The sequence below is a fragment of the Aplidium turbinatum genome, chromosome 2, assembly GCF_918807975.1.
Source record: "Aplidium turbinatum chromosome 2, kaAplTurb1.1, whole genome shotgun sequence".
Taxonomy (NCBI): Eukaryota; Metazoa; Chordata; class Ascidiacea; order Aplousobranchia; family Polyclinidae; genus Aplidium; species Aplidium turbinatum.
The window spans coordinates 22901347-22912661 of NC_137473.1; positions in this window are offsets into that span (position 1 = coordinate 22901347).

The following is an 11315-nucleotide window of genomic DNA, read 5'->3' on the forward strand; positions in this document are numbered from 1 at the left end:
TTCTGCGGACCCCTACCTAAATTTTGTCTGAAACTCAATTAATATACTATTGACTATTAAGTTGAGAATTAAAATAAAGTTCAACCAGCCTCATGTTTAAAAAGAATATATATTTCGCTACATAGTAATGAGCATCTTCAGTTCTGCAAACAAACAAACAAATTACTGCAATGAATGCTGCATAAAGGGAAAATATGCTGTAAGCCTCTATAATCAAAATTAAAATGATGAGCAAAATTACTTCAACATTTACATATTAAGAAAATTATTTACCGGTACGTCATGGGATATAAAAACCAAATGTTCAAAGTGAAGAATAAACCAAGAATGGATTCGGCAAATCTTCTCTAGTCGGTAAATGGTAGTTCTTCATAAGAGCTATCAACAGGTAAAGTAAATTGGTATCAAGAAATGCAAATCATTCAAAAACAGCAGTTCAGTTTGTAAAATGAAAAATCAATTGAAATTGTTGATGTGGTTGCCAAGGAACAAATTGGTTTGCGAAATTAAAAATTAATCTATTGACTATTGTAATAATTATGCTACTCAACTACTGCCTACTGTGTCATATTGCATTGCCGCTATGACTCCTGTGGCAAATATCAGGTTAAACAGTTGCTCAAATAAGAAAATGAATGAATTGTTCAAGAAATGTCAGCAGTAGGCTATTTGAATATTAAGGTAACCCCAAGTGCCATGCCGAAACTTTTTCAACGTAAGCAAATTTAATGAGAGAAATGAAAGTAAAAAGATCGCTTTGTTTTTTTTCTCCAAAATTCATCAAGGTAATCACGGACCCCCAAATGCTTTCTCACAGGCCCCCAAGGCAGGCCCGTAGCCAGGGGGGGCCTCGCCCCCCTGAAGAAAAGTTTACTCCCTCTGGCAAAATCCCAACATTCTCGAGCAACAGCTACAATTATAATGATTTTGCACATCTTTCCCGTTGCAGAGCTCCAACCTAGGCCCAATTAAATACAATTGTTTTGTTTAGTTAACAGGTAAGATGATTAAACAATTTCGCCCCCCCCACCCCCTCCTTTGGAAACCTCAACATGTTCAATTCAACCAAGGCCAACACGTGTTAGGTTGGTAGAAAAATTGTCAGAAACTGTGCAAAATGAAAATGTTTTGGGAAAGAATGATAACCTAACAATTAGAGGGAATGGTTTTCCAGTAGGCCTACAAACCTGTACAAATTAGGCTATTTGATATCAGCTGTTGCTATTCTCGGTACCAGGGGCGTTGACAGGGGGGTCTAGGTGACACTTTTAGACCCGGGCCCGGATTTAAAAAATTCCCCGCAACTTCAAACTTTATCAAAATCTTAATATAATCAGATCTAAAGGAATTGCCATCAGAGGTTAAAACAGCCCTTTCAGCCGTCAGATGGTAAAGTACCGGGCCCCCTTCTGGGTACTGGACCCACTTCAGCTTTCTGGTGGTAAAATAGCTACTTCTGCCACCCAACAGTAAAATAAGAATTTCGTCTAGTATAGTGATTTCCCTAACCACAAATATTACCCGAAACACGAACTTCAAAATAAACAGGCTAAATTTATTCAAACTCAAAAACTGAAATGACACAGGTAAGAAGATTACTATACAACTATCCCTATTTCTGCACTAAAAATTAGACCAAAATCCGATTGCAGCAATCAGCAAATGTTTGACCTAGGCCCAAACACCTTTCCGAAATCAAATTGAAAATATTCCTACTGTCTGCAGTGCTGTAAATTCTCTTCTGGTGAGCCTAGAATGACCACTGAAACATCAATGGAATCGGGAAGTAATACTCTAGCGCAGTGGTTCTTAACCTTTACTAACCTTCCGAACCCTTACGCTAACCTGCAAGCTTTCGTGGAACCCCAAATTTTCGCTGAATCACAAAAACAAAAATTTACCACATTTAATAGTAATACATTACTATCAATGAGACTTCTGTTGTTGCTTTTCTATGACCAACAGTGAGATTCGAGGCTTTGTTTCGGAAACAGCAATTCTCATGTCATTTTCGCACGCAAGCCGGTTTCGTTTTTTTTTTGCTTCAACATCCACCAGAATAGAAAACGCATGCTTGCATATATAAGTGGTTACGAATGGCATGAGAACTTCAAGGGCAACTTTTGTAGGCTAATAAGAAGATAACTTTCCATTTGTTGGCACCAAAAGTTTGAAAATTTGTTGTGTTGAAGTTTTTTTTGCATCTTGCTTTCTTGAAGCTCAAGTAGCCTATGTAATCCAAGTAGAAGTAGCCTATGGACTGTTTATATCGGCTGTTGTTGAAAAAAAAAAAAAATAGAACTAAATTTCTTTAAACTAAGGAAATTTTCTCAAAAGTGAGAGCTCTGCTGCCGTTCCATGCAAAAAGCAAACGTGAGGAAATTCGTCATTTGAGAAAATGGAGTTTATTTACCATCCTGTAAGGCGCAATCAAGTTACGGCTGGACAATATTTTCCAAAAATATTCTCTGATATACCATTCAGTAGGCTATGTGTTAATGTTTCAGAGGACGTTCGCGCCGAACCCTTGAAACAGCTTCGTCGAACCCCAGGGGTTCGATCGAACCCTGGTTAAGAACCACTGCTCTAGAGCCATGTGACAAATAAAAGTTCAAAAACCTTTACAACCTCTCAAAAAACCGAAACATCAAGGTATGCAAGTTTGATAAGGGTAAAGGCACAGCAATACTGAACACTGAAGACTACTCCCAAAAACTGGACAAAATTGTTAATGATAACACAAAATTTATTAAAATTGATGACAATAAAAAAGTGCACCCAATTATTTCTAAAGAGAGGTCAATTCAATATTACATTCGAAAGTACCTAAAAGAATTTGATCAAAGTGTTGTTAAATCTCTTATTCCAACCGGCAGCTGTCCTGGAAAATTATATGGATTAATAAAAGTGCACAAACCAGGCAATCCTGCGAGACCAGTCGTTTCCATGATTGGCACTCCGGAATACAAACTGGCTAAATTTTTAGACAAATTTATAAAACCGTACATACCTAATAACTACATGCTTAATTCAACTAAACAATTTATGGAAAAGTTAAAAAATTTTAAAGTGTCCACCCAATAGTCGCATGGTGAGTTTTGATGTTGTATCTCTGTTTACCAACGTGCCTCTAAAAGAAACTATTACTATAATTGCTGACCATATTTTTAATGAAAACCTACCTAATCGACTGCCCATTGAGAAAAAATATTTCATAAAATTATTACATTAAGCCACAGAAGGCATGTTCTTGTACAACAATAGTTTGTTTCAACAGATAGATGGCGTCACCATGGGTTCCCCATTGGGCCCAATACTGGCAAACTTCTTCTTGGCACACATCGAAACCAAAATATTTGAATTCTATCGTGATTTTTATCCCAAACTGTATTTACGTTATGTCGATGATATTTTTGCCATTTTTGATGATGATGAATCGTGCTCAAAATTTTTACACCTCTTAAACTCTCAGCATAAAAATATCGAATTTACACTTGAAAAATCTAATGATACCATCGCTTTTCTTGACGTTGAAATCGAAATTAAACCCAATTCTTTTGACACCTGGATTTGGCGAAAACCTACCAACACTGGCTTACTTTTAAATTATAACGCTCTATGCCCTTACAAATGAAAACCTGGTTATCTCGTGCTCGTTTGGTGTGTTCTGATAATCAGTTGTTTCAGAAAGAAATCAAGAAATTGAAAAACATGTTTTATTTAAATTGATATCCTTCCCACTTTTTCAATAAAGTTTTAAACACCTTCATGGCTGATGAACCAAAAGACACGCCTGAACAAGTAGATTTTAGTTATTTCATTAGTATACCCTTTTTAGGAAACGATTCAACACGATTTGCCAAAAACCTAGCTAAACTTATAAAAAAGAAATTTTCATGTGACATTCATCCTGTATATAAAACGTTTAAAGTGCACTAATATTTTCAACTGAAGTCGCCTACCCCCTTTGCTCTTTCTTCGAATGTTATGTATAAATTTAGTTGTTTGCGTGACGCAAACCAGACATACATTGGTATGTCAACCAGACATTTGTTGACAAGGGCCGGGGAACACTTAAACCCAAACTTAACAACCAAAAGTGCAATGAAAGAGCACATCGCCTCTTGTGAAACGTGCACTGACAACGTCTCGATCGACCAATTTAAAATCATCTCTCGAGGCAGATCTGAATTTCAGACTAAGATCATGGAAGCCTTATGAATCAAACGTAATAATCCGTCTCTCAACCGGCAGTTATTCGCCTGTGGCTCATCTTTCCTCTTGTGTGTGATCTAATTGTTTGTCAAATGCCGGTAGTTTACACCTCATGTGATCAGTTTCCACCATATAATTTACTTGTAATCATTCCTGTGTCACTCGTTCAGTTTGTGCTTTTCAGTCCAGAGTGTCGTTAGTATACAGTTACAGTTATAGTGCAAAGTCAAATTTACCTTACAATTTTCATTTTATTTATATTGCAGATATGTAATTCCTGATGAGGACACATGTACGTGTCGAAAACGTTTGAGTTTATTTTAATTATGTTATATTTGTGTATGTAATACATCATGTCAAACCCGCTGAAATGTAGAAAAATTACAGATTTGCTCTTTTAAGATAAAACTTGAATCAAACTTAAACAAAAATTAGGTTTTAAAAATTGCCCACCTAGTTTCAAACTAGGGGGCAAAGGAAGGGCTAGGGGGGCAAGCAAAGGGACTAGGTGGGCAATTGCCCACCTAGCTTGAAAAGATGCTATGGTTAGAGATTTAGTTATCAAAAGTGGCAGCTGGAATCTTGGCTCCTCATCTCGATCAACGTGGCATTTTTGACTCCGAGGCCAAGATTACGTTCTTCCGTAACAAAGATAAAATTCTAAGCAGCTACTTTACTGAAGAACATAACTTTGTATTCTGTAATTACATAAATGGCCTTCATACCTTGATGGGGTGTTGCTCACTAGGCTTACCATAATAAAAAGTTGCGTTTGTTCATCGATAGCTTTGTTTTGCTTAGTAAGTGGCCTGAAGGCTGATAGTGTAGTTCTGAAGTAGTTCTGAAGGCTGATAGTGGCCACCTTTTGAACAAGCGTTCGGAACTGGTCGGCAAATGTCGTCATAGAAACAAATTTAAACTCAAGTACTTCAAAATAAAATAAATTCCTTTTGATTTACACAGTTTTTTTTTTAAATCTCATTTAATTTTTACAGGTTTATAAACAGATTTTATTTCATTTGTTCAGGTCACTACAGGTTACATCATCACAATTCCTTGGGATTTTCACAGGTTATAATTTTGAAAAAATTAAATTTCATTTGATTTTTACAGGTTATAAATCTCATTTAATTTTTACAGGTTTTAAAAAACAATTTTTATTCATTTTGTTCAGGTTACTACAGGTTGCGCTGATCATCACACATGCATTTTGCTTCTTTGTGATGTCATAGATGTTGCCATCATGTTGCTTGGTTTCCATTGGGACAAATTGATTGAAACTTTGTCGTGGCGGATAGAGGTTGTCCTTAGTAATTCTGAAGTTTTTTTTCTGCAGATTGGATTACGGTTATAATATTTAATATCTTTTCAGGAATTCAGGTTTAGAGGTTTTTTTTGCAGATTAAATTACAGCTGTAATATTTAATATCTTCTCAGGAAGTACAGGTTTAGAGATTTTTTTTGGCAGATTAAATTACAGTTGTAATATTTAATATCTTTTCAGAATTATCGATTCTTTACTGTTTGCATGTTTTTTCAGACTTTCTGATGATCTGTTAGGTGAAACAATTTGTAAAGGCTTCAGATAGTAATAACTATATTTGATTTAATTCGCTCTGCTTTGCCTCTTTGCTTGGCATTGAGCACTTTTTGTAGTATTAATAGTTTTCATTGTTTTAATATTGCTCCTAGCACTGAGCCAATTGAGCACTTTCTTTTGATGCTACTATCCAGTTATTATGAATTTGGAAAAGATTAACTACGGTTATTCTTTAAAAAACATTGCTATTCCAAGTAAAGATCGTTATTTGAAGACGATGTTAGGTAAGATTGAAAATTTTATTAAACGTTTACGTTGGAAGGCCTATTTTTTCGATCTTAACCAGCAGGATGTTTCTCAGTCTGAGCATTTTAATAACTTTGGCTTTACGACTGAAAGAACACCTCCACAGCATGGTGCTTTGATACCATTTGAGAATGGTTTATACGAGATGGTTCGTAATATTAAGTTCAAACCCATTTACAATTCTTTTCAGAGAAAACTAACTAATGACATTAAGAACATTATTAACTCTCCAGATCTGTTGATATCAGCAGATAAAACTACTAACTTATACAAAGTTAAAACCCAGGATTATAAAAAATTGCTTAATGATAATGTATCGGCAAAATACAAAAAGGTGAATCCTGCTATCAGTGACACGATCAATACTGAGGCTAAAAAGATTGCCAAGGCGTTAAAGGTTGATGATCGGGTTGAAAAAGTATCAAGCAACCCAGCGTTTATTACGCTAAAAGATCATAAACCTAACTTTACATCGAACCCTAAATGCAAGTTGGTGAACCCTTCCAAGTCCCAGATTGGCCGTATAAATAAACAATACTTGGACTCTATTAACGTAACCATCCGTGATGCATCACAACTGAATCAATGGAAAAACACAGACTCTGTGTTATCCTGGTTTAAGGCTATTCCATCTAAACGTCAATGCACCTTTATGAAATTTGACATTGTTGATTTTTATCCATCCATTACGGAGGAACTTTTGTGTAAAGCAATTGAGTTTGCCAAACCATTTATGGATTTGGATGATTGTATCATACAAACAATTTTCCATGCTAGGAAATCGTTGCTTTTTGATGGTGGTGAAACTTGGGCTAAGAAAGATGGTTTGTTTGATGTTACAATGGGCTCATTTGATGGTGCTGAGATTTGTGAGTTGGTCGGCTTGTTTCTTTTGAACGAACTTTCTGCTATTGTTGACAGAGACATGCTTGGCTTATATCGTGATGATGGTCTGGCTATTTTGCGTAATTTATCCAGCCCTAAGATTGATCGTTTGAGAAAGAATGTCATTCAATTATTTAAACAACATGGCTTAAATATTACTGTGGATACTGGACTTATTGAAACTGATTTTCTTGACGTCACTTTGAATTTGCTATCTGGTAAATTCTGGCCTTATAGAAAACCCAATAATGATCCAATTTACATCCATGCGCAGTCCAATCACCCACCCAACATTAAGAGACAAATCCCGACTATGATTTCAAAGCGATTGTCCGCCACATCATTTGGCCAAAATGAATTTGATAAGACCGCATCTGTTTATAATGATGCCCTTTTGAAAAGTGGTTTTGCGGAGAGAGTTTGCTACAACCCTGCTAATAACTTACGAACATCTAGGAAAAGGAGCCGGAAAATTTTATGGTTTAACCCTCCTTTCAGCTTGCAGGTTGATAGCAATATTGGTAAGGAATTTTTCAAACTTGTTTCTATACACTTTCCACCTCATCATAGATTGCAAAAAATATTCAACCGTAATACTATTAAGCTGAGCTACAGTTGTACTCCGAATGTTGCAAGTGTCATATCCTCCCACAATAAAGCAATATTGCAGGCTGATAATGTACCATCGCAGCCTGGTTGCAATTGTAGGGTGAGGCCAGATTGTCCTTTGAATGGGCAATGCTTGCAGAAGGCCGTTGTTTACAAAGCCACCATTGATAACAGCCCGAAGGTTCTTAATTACATTGGTTGTTGTGAAACTACTTTTAAAAAACGTTTTTCCAACCATAAATGTACCTTCATGGATAGGTTTAAACGAAACAGCACCGAACTATCTAAGGCAGTTTGGGACCTTAAGGACAAGAGTGTTGATCCTAAAATAACTTGGTCCATCCACAGCTGTGCTCGGCCTTATAGTGGAGGTGGTCGTAACAATTGTGGCCTATGTTTGGCTGAAAAGCTGGCCATTCTGAAGGCTGATAGTGGCCACCTTTTGAACAAGCGTTCGGAACTGGTCGGCAAATGTCGTCATAGAAACAAATTTAGACTCAAGTACTTCAAAATAAAATAAATTCCTTTTGATTTACACAGTTTTTTTTTTAAATTTTATTTGATTTTTACAGGCTATAAATCTCATTTAATTTTTACAGGTTTATAAACAGATTTTATTTCATTTGTTCAGGTCACTACAGGTTACATCATCACAATTCCTTGGGATTTTCACAGGTTATAATTTTGAAAAAATTAAATTTCATTTGATTTTTACAGGTTATAAATCTCATTTAATTTTTACAGGTTTTAAAAAACAATTTTTATTCATTTTGTTCAGGTTACTACAGGTTGCGCTGATCATCACACATGCATTTTGCTTCTTTGTGATGTCATAGATGTTGCCATCATGTTGCTTGGTTTCCATTGGGACAAATTGATTGAAACTTTGTCGTGGCGGATGGAGGTTGTCCTTAGTAATTCTGAAGTTTTTTTTCTGCAGATTGGATTACGGTTATAATATTTAATATCTTTTCAGGAATTCAGGTTTAGAGGTTTTTTTTGCAGATTAAATTACAGCTGTAATATTTAATATCTTCTCAGGAAGTACAGGTTTAGAGATTTTTTTTGGCAGATTAAATTACAGTTGTAATATTTAATATCTTTTCAGAATTATCGATTCTTTACTGTTTGCATGTTTTTTCAGACTTTCTGATGATCTGTTAGGTGAAACAATTTGTAAAGGCTTCAGATAGTAATAACTATATTTGATTTATTCTACATCTTGTATACTCAGGCTTTCTTCACGTCCAGGGGCGGATTTACCTATGGCGCCCCCTAAAATTCCAATTTATTTTTTATGTCTGCATGCAAATTTCCTTTTTATGATATAGACTTTTACTTGTAAATTTCCATTTTACTAACGTGAAACGTTGTGTGATGTTTAGTCTTGGCAAGTAGACCTACTGACCCCTAATAACCTTTTATTGTGTGCGTAATAATGACCTTTCATCACCTGATTTAAAATAATAGATTTGTCAATTCAAAAATTATATGAAAGAACATTTGTAGCCTACTTTGAAAAATTGAGATTTACAAAGTTCTGCCAGACACTTCGCTAATTATAATCCTAGCTTTGGCTAGACTCCCAATTGTACATTGATTGATGTGTATGTATGTAACGTCACAATCGAATACTTTGTAATCGGCTAGATTTTGGTAGTTAGGCCTACCCCTTTTCATTCTCTTGGAGCAATCACTGTTGTATAGCCTAAGTCTGATATTGAATGAGTATGACTTAGCACAAACATGAAAGAACATTTGTAGCCTACTTTGAAAAATTGAGATTTACAAAGTTCTGCCAGACACTTCGCTAATTATAATCCTAGCTTTGGCTAGACTCCCAACTGTACATTGATTGATGTGTATGTATGTAACGTCCAGTGGCGTATATTCAGGGTGTTCAAAGTGTGCACTGAACATCCCAAGAAATCCAGAAAAAAAGAAAAATTCCATCGGTTGTCGATGTTCTTTACTTTCATGATATTCTAACATCTTGCTGCATGCTGATTGCTTTCTTTTCAATTGCAAAACTCGTCCCTTTCTAATTTTAATACTTCAACGTTTGAGGTCATTGCCTTTAATTTTTTTCGGTCATTACCTTTAAGCTGGGTGTGCACTGACAGCTTGGCGAGTGCTATATAAAATAAACAATTAAGAAAAATGACGTCACAAGGCAGAGAAAACAGCAATGGTTTTAGGTCAGCCAGTGAGCCAGGCTGTGCACTCGCTGATCTGCACACCTTGGCGCGTCATTGGGGAAATCCCAGGCAATAGCAAGTTTTAGCTTGTTGGATTAGAGTTTGAGGTAATCAGAGTTGGAAACAAGATAAGATAAAATGTTTTTTATGCACCAAGTGCCAGTAAATTGTGTATTCGCTGCCAGAATTTTCGCAACAAACTGTTCAAAACATGTAGGCCTATGAGTATGTTCATCAAAACTCTTTAAGTTCTGGCTTCAACGAATTGTTTAACTTAACGCAGCTCGTACTTAGTATTCCCAGCACTACAGCATCGGCAGAACGAAGCTTCTCAGCACTAAAGAGAATACATACCTGCTTGCGTTCCACACATGGACAAGAAAGACTGAGCTCGCTCAGCTTGCTTTCAATAGAGAAGCTGCAAATCTGCAAATCTCACTACTCTTTTATTCAACATTTAACTCAAGTTCTACAATCAACTAAAAATGATTGTTATATTTTGGGTGATCTTAACTATAACCTTCTTGATCTAAACAACAAACACACCAACGGATTTGTTGAAACCATGTTTGATTACAGCTACTATCCTATCATTAATAAACCAACTAGAATATGCAATTCAGCAGCCACAATAATTGACCACATTTGGACAAATGTCTACAATGCTCAAATAAAAACAGCAGTGCTCACTGACTGTATTGCAGACCATCTTCCAGTATTACAGTGCTCACAATTAGGATTAGTCAAACAGTGTAAATTTCAAAAAGAACATAGAAATCTATGTGATAAAAACATTGCTATGTTTACAGAAAAGTTACAACAATTAGATATCTCTGACATATATTATGAAACTGAGGCAAACCAAGCATATGATATATTTATTGACAAGTATAATACTCTTTTCAAAACTTGTTTTCCAGTATGTAATGACAAAAACAAGAAACATAACATATGGTATGATAATGAATTGAAAGAAATGCATCGAACTAAACAATTGGCATATAAAAAATTTCTTAGAAAACCAACTCCAACAAATAAAGCAGCATATAATAAACAAAGAAATACTTATGAAAGATTTTTAAAATTTAAGAAACAAAATTATTTTAAAACCCTTCTGCATAAGCACAAAAATAATCTTAAAAAGACCTGGAGTGTCATAAATAGTTTGCTTGGAAGGAAAAAACCTAAAAGTGACTACCCCATTAGCATTAATGGTCAGGTAGTAAATGATACTTCACAAAAATGCAATCACTTTAATGAATATTTTACTTCTGTGGCAGAAAAATTACTTGAAAAAATTCCCCATTCTGCTGATCATTTTTCCAAGTATCTTCCAAATTCATCACCCAAATCAATATTTTTAAAACCTGCAAGTTTTGAAGAAATTTACGGATTTATTAAATCTTTGAAACCAAAGTTAAGTTGTGGTACTGATGGCATTCCAGGCAAAATTTTAAGGCATACCCCCGATAACATAATAAAAGTACTAACACATATTTTTAATTTATCTTTGGTACATGGTGACTTCATAAAAGCATTTAAAATCGGTAAAGTAGTGCCAA